At 42.8% G+C, this 13,217-nt stretch overlaps 1 long non-coding RNA gene across 1 annotated transcript in view; it reads left to right on the forward strand.

The window, feature by feature from the left end:
* Positions 1–13,217, forward strand: part of LOC141978013 (uncharacterized) — a 218,490-nt gene that overhangs the window by 14,988 nt on the left and 190,285 nt on the right. The window contains exon 4 of the long non-coding RNA XR_012636316.1: positions 8,239–8,372. This is a non-coding gene — a long non-coding RNA (uncharacterized LOC141978013). The remainder of the gene's footprint in view (positions 1–8,238; positions 8,373–13,217) is intronic.

The following is a 13,217-nucleotide window of genomic DNA, read 5'->3' on the forward strand; positions in this document are numbered from 1 at the left end:
TGTATTCCTCAGATCTAGATACTAATGAATTTTCCCCTCAAGCTTAACAATAGGTTTTCTAATGTTCCTTTTTCCCAACCCATCTAACTTATATTTAGCCAGTTAATTTCCACGGGAACATAATACAGAGAATAGGTGCTGATTCCTTTCATTAGGCCAACCTAACACTTAGAATTAGAACTGGTCATGTATTAAAGACTTTTCACAAATAGTTTAATGAATAAATGTGGCAAGTTCATTCCACTGTTTGCAAAGTTGTTATTCACTGTTTGTGAGTATTGGGTGACCAAAGATTTATTCATAAAAATGTGCATTCATCTCAAATGTTTCATGAATTTTAGCACGGAAAATTAACTGGAAGTGCATTATTTATAATTCATGACTCATTAGTCTCTTCATCAAAAGTCTTCAGTCGTCCAGTCAGGGAACATAGGAATTACAGCACTAGATCAGACTGCTGATTGATCTTGTCCAGTATCTTGTCTGTGACAGTGACTAATACTGGATCCTTCAGAGGGAGGTGCAAGAAACACCACCGTAGCCAATTATGCAGTAACTTGCCCAAAAGGGAAATTTCTTCTTAATACCCACCAGTTACTGGCTGATTTATCCCTTAGGAACATGAGGGTTCATATCCCGTCTAAAAAAAACCCAAACCAAACAAAAACTCTTATCCATTGTAATGTTACTTTGGATATTCTCATTATCCATATTAGCAGTTAATCCTGTTTTGACTCCCATTAAGCTCTTGGCCTTAGTGATATCATGTGATGATGAGTTCAACAAGTCAATTATGTGTTCTGTAAAAAAAAACAACCAAAACACCCAAACCAAAACTTTTAATCCGTTTTAAATGTGTTCTTTCTGGATGTTACATTCTCATGTGTTATGAGAAAGGGCAAATGGGAGAGTCTGACTGATCTTAGATGTACCATTCATTGTTTAGTTTATCTCTATCGTGTCTCCTTTTCTTTTTCTCCTTTCTCAACTAAACAGTCCCAGTCTTTCCAGTCGCTCTTCAGATGGAAGTTTTTCCAGGTTTCTAATCACTTCTCTCTATTTCCTCTATACCTTTTTTTTGAGATATGGTGACCACAGTGTTCCAGGTGAGGGAGTAACATTGATTTATTTAATGACATCATATTTTCAGTATTAATCTCCATTCCATTCATTAAAGAGCCTAACATTTATTTTCTTTTGCCTTTTTGACCATTGTTGTACCTCTAGCAGAGTTTTTAAATGAATTGTCAACAATAATACTCACGTCTTTTTTTTTTCTGAGTATTCCCAAGTAATTTAGAATGCAGTAAGGTATGAAATATATCATATTATTCCTTCCAATATGCATTATCTTGCACCAGACAACATGGCATTTAATTTGCTATTGTAACTGCCCATTCACCTAGCTTGTTTAGTTCCCTCCAAAATTCCTCAGTCTGTTCTATTCTTGTTTAACCCAAATAATTGTATCTGCAAATTTTGGAACTGTACTGTTTTCCCACTTTTCCAGATGATTAATAAACAAACAGTATTGTTTCTAGTATAGAACCTTGGGGCACTCTATTGTTAATCTTCTACTCTATTGAAAATAGACCATTCGTGCGTAGTCTTTGTTTTCATCTCTTAACCAGTTTCTAATTCATGATGATACTTTACTTCTCACCCCATGACTTCTTAGTTTCCTTAACACCTTCTTGGGAGGGACTTTGTCAAAGATTTTTGAAAGTTCAGACAAATTATATCAACCAGTTCTCCTTTATCTGTGATCCTGTTGATGTGTTCAAACAATTCTAACAGATACGAGAGACATATTTTTCTTTTATAAAAGCTGTGCTGGTTTGTCTCTCTCATTTGGTTTTCATGTAGATGTTTTATCATTCTATTTTTCACTATTTTTTTCAATCAATTTAGCTGGTAGTGAAGTTAGGTTCTCTGATCTATAATTCCTAGAATTAGCCTTTCCTAAACACAGGTACAATGGTTGCCACCCTGCAGTCCTTCTACGGAGTGTCTGACTCCAATGAGAGAGAGGGCATATTTTTATCAGCCCAGCGACTTCACTTTTAAATGCCTTCCAAACTCTGGGATGTACAACCATTCAGTTTTTGTGACAATGGTGCTATTTAGTTTATCAGTTTCTTTCTCTTTTTTAACATTTGAATATCTGAGAGAGAGCTGGCTAGAATTTTTTCAGCAAATCATTTGTTCATCAGAAATGCCAATTTGTCAAAACTGAAACTTTTTGCAAAGGAGGCGTGGGTTAGACAAATTTCCTCACTTGAAAAAGTACTGAGAATTTTTTTTTGAAATTTGTTGAAATGTTTCATTTTGACAATAAATCTCATTTTCCAGTTCAAAATGACCCTTCATTTTGAAATTTAAGCTAAGTAGGCTGGAACTAAATATTAAACAAGGAAAAAGATGCAAATCAAAGTGAAACATTTCAAAATTATTGAAAAAATCCTGTTTTTATTGACCCAAAATGAAAAAATCTTTTTTTTTTTTTGGTTCACAAATATTTTACCGATTTTTGACTTTCATCCCAATGTGGGCTGAGAAAAAATTCAAAAACTCAGAAATATGAACAGGACAGGAAAACCATTTCCTGTCCAATTCTAATATGACAATTTTATGTTTCCTTTGTTTCCCTGAAAAGAATAGGCCTGGTGTAGACATCGCTGCAACATCCTGTGGTGAAGACAGATTCAAATAAATCAGTCAGCATCTCTGCAAGTTCTCTTGTAGGCTTCCTGATTTTAATATGCTTACAGAATATCTTTCTGTATTTGCTCATCAACTGCTTTCTTTGCCATCTTAATTTCCATCTGACACATTTCTTACCATAATTTATGTTCCTTATTTTTGGCTTCACTAGGAGGGATTTTCATTCCATGGACGTTACTCCTTTGGCTCGAATAAGCTCTGAACCTTGCTGTTTAACGAAGCACTTTTTTCTTCTTCTTCTTGCTTTTCTCATTCCTTTCTGTTTGGTGCATTCATGCCTTCTCTGACCCAAATGTCCCATTTTGAGTCTAAAGATTTTTTTCTTGTTTTGACTCGAGGGTCTTTAACTAGCTTACTCTTTTATTATTATTTTTTTTAACCCCCACTTTTTAAATGTAATGTCACTGAGCTAATTTTTGGAATGACTCCTGCCCTCAGGAGGAGAAACTCCCTTTACATTGTGGTCTTTACTCAGTTGTGGCTCAACTACAGTTATTTCTCAAGCCAGCTCTTGAACATCCTCTCCTCTTGTTGTTCCAAGAAAGAACCAGCTAAGGCACTGTGATGGGATGTCCACCCCACACAAGCCCTAAATGGATGAATGTGTTCAAGGTGGGGCCAGAGGGGAACCACACATTGATAGGGCCTTATGGCAGATGAAGCCCAGTTTAGGGAGAAACTGGGCTAAGATTATTAAGCCAGGAAGTGAGAGCAGGAAGGGGCTGCAGGGAGGAGGTCTGCAGTTACTCCCCAGAGGGAAAGGGAGTTGGCCAGGGAAAAGTAGGAGATCAAGGGTCAGAGTAAAGCCTGATCATGCCCTGAATGAGGCAGTCTTACAAGAGGTCAAGAAGGGGGAAATAGTTAATGGGAGCAGAAGAAGCTCCAGAAGTAAACTTAGAGGTAGGGAAAGGAGATGGTGTAGGAAGGAGCCCAGGGAAACAGCACCAGAGTCTGAGGCTGAGCAGAACTAAGTCGCTAGGTGGTGGAACAGAAGACTGCCTGAGACGGCATTCAAACAGCTGGCTGGGTGGGACTTTGTTATCCCAGAAGTTGGGGGAACTATATAGTGACCTGGCTGGAGGCTGAGTCATGAAGAAGGAGCGAGTCACTGAGAGAGGGACCAGCATGAGCAATCAAAAGAAGGGGGGCGCCAGATGGGGCAAGAGAATTCCTAAACCCAGCCACAAGGAGGTACACTTGCAGTGAATGAAACCCTTTCACAGACACCAAGAAATTACTTTTTGAATCCTGATGTTATGGATGGGGTAGGGGCAGGTATGGGGTATGGGCATGTCAAACTGCAGCTGTGCCACTGCTGTCCTCCAATGGTGGAAATGTATTTAAAGTCACTTGGTAACCTTGCATCATTGGGGTAAGTTAGAATAGCTCCTCACCTTCTCTAATTTGTGCCAAGACCAAATGGCACAGGCTGGGGGAACCACAACCAACTTCCTGACCACCCCATCTTCTTGCAGGGCTCTGCTGTGAGGGAGAATTCAGCCCATAGTTATACTTGCTTTCGTGCTACACAAGGCGCAAGGCAATAGTGACTGAGGCCCTGCTTTGGCAGTCTCCTCACTGTGGCTGAGGATAGAATGAGTGCACAGACAGTAAACTTAAAAATGATCACTTCAGGTGATGGTTAAGGGAAGAAAAGCTTTAGGGGAAGGGGACAGGCATGGGAGAAGCTTGCCCTGTTGTTTCGAATTCTGTGCTGTGGCTGAATTGAAGGCTTTGGTCTCCAGATCTGTCATGCTGGCATCTTTCACCGGCACTAAGTTCACTTTTCTATTTCTAACCATGAATTCTGGGCTGGTAAAAGCCAACAGAACATGAGTGACCTGAAAGAGAGGGCCACCACCAGGCTATGTTCTATATTTAGCCTGACAATTTCACACCTTCTCAGTCAGCTGAGGGCCTGTGCTTAAGCCCCAGCAGGGAGGATGTAAATGGGGTATCTCACTTGTGATAGCTTTTCCTTCCACCCAAACACATACCTCATGGGAGTGAACTGTATAGTGATAGGACAGGAGGAAGTTAGAGCAGGTTACCACTTTGTTTCTGACATCTGTGATAACAAACACTCTTCTTTCATTAGAGGGAAAGAACATGTAAAGGGCTCGCTGTTACGTCCTCATTAAAATGAGGGTTTGATATCTGCAAGTAATTTTCCCAATTTATACACTAGGAGGGAACTTAGGGGACTTTACCAAGAGGTTTTGACATCAGGAGAAGCTCCTTAAAAGGAACCTCCTACCTATTATTTCTTTCATAATTGTGAAGCAATAAATATAAGGAAATAAGACTATAAAAGTGGAAGGAAGGAATCAAGAAATAAAATGAAATAAAACAATGCTTTGATGTATCCTTCTTGGAGAAAATGAGTGAATTTCTCACCTCAGGAAAGAGTCAGCGAACATGTTTTCAGTGATGAAGCACAGGTGGATATAAACTACCTGGCCTAAGAAAATCCACAAACAAACAGTGTCACTCTTTGGCACCATGACTTTGGCAACTGAAGTACCAGATAGTTTTCTTTAAAGGTTCTTAACAATTTAATAAGTGGGAAAATGGAAAGAGGGCAAGTTAAAATGACTGAGGATGGTTTTGTGGTTAAGACACTTGATTAAGACTTTGGAGATATGGGTTCAATTCCTGGTTCTATCACAAATTTCCTGTGTCACCCTGGGCTAGTCATGTGACCACCCTATGCCTCAGTTTTCCCAATCGTAAATTGTGAATAAGGACGTTTCCTTTCTTACATACTATGTCTGTCTTGCCTATTTAGATTGTAATCTCCTTGGGGCAGGAAATGTCTTATGCAGTGCACTATGCAATGGGGCTCTGAGCTTGGTATGGACTCCTATAAATGAACAATAAAACAACTTTTAAAACATTTTTCATTTATTCCTTATAAAAAACATAGTTGTACACTATAGGCCTGCTCCAAGTCTCAGTGGAGACAGTGAGAATCTTTCTATTCACTTCTAGGGGTACTGTCTCAGGCCCTATGCTTGAATGGGTATATATATTTGTGTGGGTGACTGTGTGCTCCTCTGACAGTGCTCTTCAGTGGCATTAGCTTTAATCTGGCAGCAAATCAGATACTTGCTGTCATCCTTGAGTGGGAGGTCACCAAAAGAAGTACAAGAAATGTTGAAAGCAATTTAATTAACCTTTTGCCCCTCAATGAAATAAAAAAAGAATGATTTTATATTTATCTAGAACCTGCTCACCTGGAACAGAGGGAAAATCATAACACACTTGTGGGTTCCAGGAAGATCAGTACAGTACCCCACTGCCAACTCCAGTATGCGTTCTAGCCTTTCACTGTCTATAGGCCTGATACTGCAATCTGATCTATGCAGCTGCAGCCCCACATGCCACAGAGCCCTACAAGTTGATCCTCTTGTCTTGGAATATCCATGGATCAGTGTAAAGAGAGCGAGAGGGGGGCCAGAGGCTTGCCTCCTCTCTGCTCTCCTTTTAGCATCCTGATACCTGTGTGAAGCATGATTGAGCAGTCCCCGCATCCCAGAAATGCGAGGAGTGCAGAAATTGCTATTGTGAGAGGCCTTAGCACACTTGCAAAAGTGGCAGGTGGTTGCTCAGGGAGTTCTACTCATTTGCATAAGATCCTCCCCTCCCAACTGCAGAAGGAGCAATGGTCCCTTGTGTAGCAAGTCAATGCAGCTGTTGGGGGTCATGCACCCTATATTGCTATGTAAGCTGGCATCAGGATTTGGGATATTGTTTGTAATTAGCAGGGTTTTTTTTTAAAAGGCTCAAACTTATTAAATAAAAAACAAAGCTAAAAACACGATGGATGATGATTTTTAAAAAGGGTCACTGTGTTGCTGATGCATTTAATGTCTCCAGGTAGTGGGACAGGAGGTCATTAGGAAGCTGTCTAGGCTAGCATCCTGCCAAATTGGCCATCATTGGTCCTGTGTGAATCAGTCATTCCTGGGCTCATTCAGGAGTGTTCTGTACAGTATATTCATATCAATTTAAAGCTGTGAATAAATATGAATGTAAAAAGGAACTGAAAAGCCCTGAAATAAACTGAGGCCAAGTTTTTTAAAAAATGGTGTCTACAGTTAAACTTCGCTAAGTTCATATTTAGGGGCCTAAATCAATGGCCTGACTTTCCAAAGGGCTAAGCCACTCCTACTGGTTTGAAAGGAGACCTCGGGGTGCTCAGCATTTTTGAAAATCAGGCCACTTTTTAGTTACTTAAATATGGATGTAGATGTGTAACTTCAGGCACAAGTTTTTAAAAGTTGTGGCCACAACCTTTTAAAGATAAAACAAATTGGTAATAGCAACATGGGCCCTGCTCCCACTGCCTTGCCTCTTGAGTCATTCACAGCTGTGTGAAGTGGGTGTGACATGCTGCCCTTCCGATCTGATAGCATTTTACCTCCACTTTGCACAGGTGTAGATGACTACCCAAGGTGCAAAGCGGTAGAAAATCAGGATAGATTAGTGCATAGATTAGCAGGGCATCCTGTTCTGGGGGCAATGCTGATTTTTGTGGGTTTCAGAAGCTAGGGGGAACTTTGCAGGCAGGTGATAAAATGTTATTACAGGCTAGTGTGAGTTGGAACAGGAACACTGTGTTCTTCTGACAGATGGTTGAATGACATTCTCTTCTGAGAGATGGAGATGGGGAGGGGGGAGGGACAGGACATTTCGATATACCATTTTTTAAGTTTTAGCTGAGTAATGTGAACTGAAAAGCATTAAAATCAGTACATTAAAATTACTAAACATCCATTCTTGTGAGATATTGAGCAGTGGATAGTGCTGAGTGTTCTCAGCGTCCATCTGGTCAGATCCTGCTCTGTTGAAATCAGCGGGAAAGCTCTCATTGACTTAGAGAGAGCAAGATAGGCCCATAGACTTCAGTGGGAGCTGAGCATGCTCAACACCTCCTAGCAGGATTCAACTCTAGCACAGACACACAAAGCATAGATGTAAAAAATTACAGAGAAATATATGATCAGAAGAACCGGCCTCAACAAGACAAAATTCTGAGCCTCAAAATGTTTGGTGGTGTTTTTGTAAGCCACTGCACAATGTGTTATATATGCAGTGGAGTTTTGCTATTGACTTCATTGGGGCAAAGATTTCATCCTTTGCTCAAGTGCTAGAGTGCTGCTGATCAGCTGTAGGTTCAAATCTGCTGTTGCCCTGTGATGAGGGGTTGGTTTGACTGTTATAAAGACAGAGGTTATTGTGGATCAAGGGTTTGGTTTTTCAAAACTCTTTACGTTGGGGGTGTTCAGGGCTTTGATTTAGCTCATCAGAAATCTCTGAATGATTTGCAAAACATCAAAACAGGTTCAGATAGTTTGACACCCCACCTCCATCCAAAGTTTAGAGGTTTTCATGTCTGGGCTTTGGCTAGGGACTGACTTTTATTTTGAAAGGATGGTTGAAATATCAGTTCCTCCTCCACTTGCCAGCAACCAGGACCCAAGTTCAGAATGCTGTGTTTCCTCACTACAGATTATGGCATCGTAAGCATCTACAGTTCGTCAGCATAGCCGAGCTGCATTGCCTTCATTCCTCGCACTGCTTTAGATGCCAGTATTGTCTTTGACAGTTGCAGCAGGAGCCCGGGCCCCTGAACCCACCTCCGGGTAGGTAAAAAGTTTTGGTTCAACTTTAATTCAAACTAGGTTGGTGGGTGGGATGAAGGAAGAGCTCAACCCCTCTTTCCCCCAAGCATTTCTTTGTGGACTTGTTTCCTCGCACATCGTTAGTTTTGAATATGAGACGGCAAGGAGAGTGAGGAAGAAATTTGAGGAGCCTACTTCCAGCTTTTTTATTATTTATTTATTATTACATAGCCGGAGCTCACTACCAGTGTTTTATTTCTCTCTCCTTGCTTCACTAAACCAAGCAGGAGAAATAAACACATGAAAGACAGGGCCGAAGGAATATATGCAGTTTAGCTCCTAGCCAAGAAAGAGAAAGAATGAGTAAATTAGGAAGAATCAATTACTTATTTTGACGGTCCACTCAGGCCCGTTCTGTGGGGAATATCACCGCGTTGTTTTTGTTGTTGCACTAATTAGCTCTCCATCTCCTTAGCCCATTGTGCGCTGCCGTGAAGCTGGGTTCCTGCACTGTAGTGTTAAGAAATTATGATCACCCTTTACTGTGCAATGATTAGTTATTTCACAGGCTACATGGACCCGCTCTGCAGTTGTCACACTAACTCTCTCTTGTGTATTGTTTTAATCCTCTGCTCCCTTCTGCAGAGCTCAGTTCTGCCACAGGGCAGTTAGTGAATATGTGTGTGTGTGTCCCCTACTCTGACTTCACTACTCTTTGAGCTCCGACTGGGGGACACCAATCTCCCTAAACAACAGTAGGGACTATAGTCCTGTTTAGAGCATAAAAGGCACATGTTTTAGAGACTGTTATCTCTTGATCTGCCATAGCTTTTCTGTCATCATGATCTGAGACGAGGCCTCAAGCTGCTCAACAGTAAACTCCTCTGGCTAGTTCAAGGACAGCATCAGTGAGTTTCAGATGGAGTCTAATCCATTCCTCCACAGCTGGCAGTATGATTACTGTATATGAGACCTTGGAGGTAGTGAGGCCTCAGGGGAATTGGGGAGGGACACGAGATGCAGGGAGGGTAGAAGAATCCTCAGGGATTCAGAAGGCAAGGTAGGATGATGTGGCAACCTACAGAGAGAGCCTCTTTCTCAGCCAGGAGGCATTCGTGTTATGCTTTGTAAACCTCTAAGCAGAAGGAGAGGTAGTCACATTGGTGTTTATACTGCAGGCCCACCTGGGCTCTCAAGTCATTGTGTTAACAACACTCCCCCCACCTGGGAGGAGCCAGTCAGCAGATTTCATTTCCATGCTGCTGCCTGTATGTAATGGAACCCCCCCTTTTTTTATAGAGGAAATGTTTGTCTAGGGTGAATGATCTCATCACATTCTCTTTTAGGTGAGTGTGTGTGTGTATGTGGGTGGGCTGGAAGAGGAAAGGTTTGCTTTTCAATCAGCTTTTTGCAGTTTGATATGAATTGTGCAGCATCTAAAAATGGCTGGTCTTCATTAAAAATAAATTTAGAAATTAGTGGCATGACTGTTTGGGCATCTGATGATATAACTATCAGCTCAGCTTTGGGTTTGGTCCTGCAGTCTTTTCATTGGCAAAGCCCTCCCTGACTTCCCGCACGCAAGTGTCAAGATCAGGCTCTTTGTAGCTATCTCAGCTCATGAGTTGCTGGACACTAGCATTGAAAGGAAACATCTGCTGCCCTGTTCTTCCCTACAGCCTTTCATGAGGGCAAAAAACAAACATTCTCAAAGGCACAGTGGTTCGTGCCATACAGCTGCTGTTGGTACCTAGATTGTTGTGATGTCTGCCACATGGCTAGAAAGGAAGGGCTTAGTTGGAGAAATAATCGAAAAAGCCTAGTTTATCATTTTCTGGGTAGTTCTTAAAATTGGACTTTGCCAACTTTGTAACAAATTTATGAACACTTTGTGTCGTGTAGCGATTGCATAATTTATTGACTAAACGACTTACAGGAGGCAGAGAGGTTTTACTGCAAACAAGTGAAGGATTTGTCATTTTCATAGAGCAGTGCTATGGTCACCAGCATAGATTACAGCCAGGTCTTAAAATAATGGGAAGTGCAGTTTCCCCCTCTTCTCGTTGGGCAAGCAGTGCCCCCCTGGACCCCTCTTCTGTTTCAGTCCACTTTCTTTAGAGCTAAACAGGGCCTGCATCCATCCAAACTTTGGGGGCCTCCTATTCAGGTTCTTCCTCACACTAAGATAGATTCTTTCCCTTTCTGCTTGGCTCCTACTAATAAATCCTCCTGAATGTCTTCCCCTTAAATGAGGCAGCCTAGCTAGTAACCCAAATTACACTGGGACACCATCTGCTGCCCAGTCTCTGATTCACTCATTATGTGTTACAGTCGCAACTAAAGGCCACAGTTATGATTGGGGATCCTGTTGTGTTAGGCTCTGTACAAAATTCAGATCATCCTGCTCTGGAGAGTTCAGTCTGTTTATTTTATTTGGTCGTTAACATCATGATAACTGAGCACCTAATCTAACTAGACAAAGGATGGAAGGAGAACCAGAAGCACAGGGGAATGAAGTGACTTGCCCAGGGCCACAGAGTAGTTCAGTGACAGAGCCAGGACTAGAACCCAAGTCTCCTGAGTTCCAGTGTGCTGGCCAAACCATGTTGAAAACTAGTGGTGGATGATGAATTCTCACTGAAAAATGGGGAAAACTATGTTAATTTTGGAGCAGACTCTACCCATATCTTTGTGGAGAAGTGTTCCTCGAGAAATAGCAACTGGGCAAGGGGCAATCAGTCCTAAGTGATGGATGAATACTGTTCCAAAGGGATAGGAGATAGATCATAGAATCTCAGGGTTGGAAGGGACCTCAGGAGGCTCAATCACCAATTTTTCTCCCAGATCCCTAAATGGCCCCCTCAAGGATTGAACTCACAACCCTGGGTTTAGCAGACCAATGCTCAAACCACTGAGCTATCCCTCCCGCCCTTAGAATCACAACTAGCTCTGATGTTCCACAGTGGAGAAAGTGCAATTGGCATGTAGAACCCTCACCTGTCCCCAGCCTTTCTCCATTAGCCTCGGCTGCAGGGAAAATGCATTGCCTGGAGCAGATGGAACTGTTCACTGTCGACTACTTGTCCACTGGATTTTTCCCCCCTCTATTTGTGAATTGCCCACCAAAACACAATGATTTTTACAGGTGTTTGCTCTTCTTGGTGGTTTGAATAATAGTTTTCATGAACAAATTAGGGCTGATAGATTCTGACAAGCTGTTTGTAGCGAGGACTCCTTCCAGTATTCAGTGCTCAGAACACAGTAGTCTCTATGTGTGATCATCCAGCTCACATGACCTGGTTTCTGTTCCCTGATCGGATGACGTAGCCTTTATAAACAGGAGCAGAGCCTGAAAAAAACACTGTGGCATTTTATCCCTCAGAGTGGAAACATGACATATAGGCATAGAGAATGCGAAGACATTTTAAATTCTCTCCTGTCCCCCTTTTCATAGCATGAGATCTGGCTATGTACATAGCTAATTTCAAAACAGTAGGGTGGGAGAGACCAAATATGAGCCAGATTCACTGGCTATTCAGCAGACTTTACGTTCACTTTGCTCTTGTTCTAGTCACAGCAAGTAATTGCTGTGGGCCCATCTTTCCTAACTGGTACTGCTATTTCTTGCCTACTCTGCCCTTCACCCCGTCCACCCGTACTCCAGGAAACTAACTGCAGCAAGGCTACGGCTCCTCCCTCCCAGCGGCCCTCATATATGGTGCTGATACAGTACAGTGCTGAAGGCTGTAGGCAGGGGTGAAAGTAAAATTTCTCTCTTACTGGTACGGGGGGAGTTCTCCCGGGCGGGGCCTCGGGCCGAAGGGGCGGGGCTGGGGGGGTCAGCATTCCCCAGCCAGCCTGCCCACGCCGCCCGGGGCTCCAGCGGCAATTTAAAGGGCCCGGGGCTCTGGCCAGCCCTGGGGTAGCTGCTCCTTTTGCCCCCCCCCCCCATCAGCAGGGTCCTTTTGCAGCGGCAGTGCTTTAATGTCACTGCCCCTTTTGCGCCCCCCCATCCGCGGCCTTCAGGCGCTTTAAAGTCAGCGGTATGGGCCGGTACGGGAGGCTACTTTTTACCGGTACGCCGTACGGGCCCGGACCGACTTACTTTCGCCTCTGGCTGTAGTGGGATGCAGACCCTCTTAAGACAACTAGGCAAATGCAAAGGAACCACAGGGTAGGTACAATCCCCACCCTGCAAAAAACCTAGGGGACAGCCCTGGGAGGTCCCATGGGTGGGATGAAGGATGGAGAGGGTGTGGCTGGGGTGTTCTTATGCCCAGCAACTTTATGCCTTTCCAGTGACTCATAGTGCCGTTACAGTAAGGGTGCAGTTTAGGTTAGCCCTCAGTGCTGAGCTAACCTCGAATAGAGAGCACACAGCAGCTCCCCCATTCCAGTAGCAGCCCAAGGAGGAATCTCCAGGCATGAGACCTTTCTACTGTTTGAGCATCACCCCTCACCGAATCAGACTCTGGTTCGATAGAGCTACTTGCAGAGCAAGGTAGTATTCATGGGAGCAAGGGTGGCCAAATCTCTCTTTCATCGGTTTTCTCATTCATCCTGCCTCCTGGCAGCCTCACTCCCACACGTACACAGCCAGTATATACACTTGCTGAAAATACAGGGCAGCAAATCTGAACCTGACCAAAAGAAATATTTTACTCTGTGACTTTTAATTTAATTCAATGGAATTATAGACCGTGGACAGTCACTGAAATAAATAATAGGCATTTTTAAAACGCATTTTTGTGTTCCTTTGGAGCATGAAATAGAGACTGTTTCTGAATGTCAGGTCATTTTACCAGAGGGACAAATGGTCTTTTCCAGTGTGGTAATTCCTATTAGCCTATGTACTAGAAGAAGAAC

The sequence above is a fragment of the Natator depressus genome, chromosome 1, assembly GCF_965152275.1.
Source record: "Natator depressus isolate rNatDep1 chromosome 1, rNatDep2.hap1, whole genome shotgun sequence".
Lineage (NCBI taxonomy): Eukaryota > Metazoa > Chordata > Testudines > Cheloniidae > Natator > Natator depressus.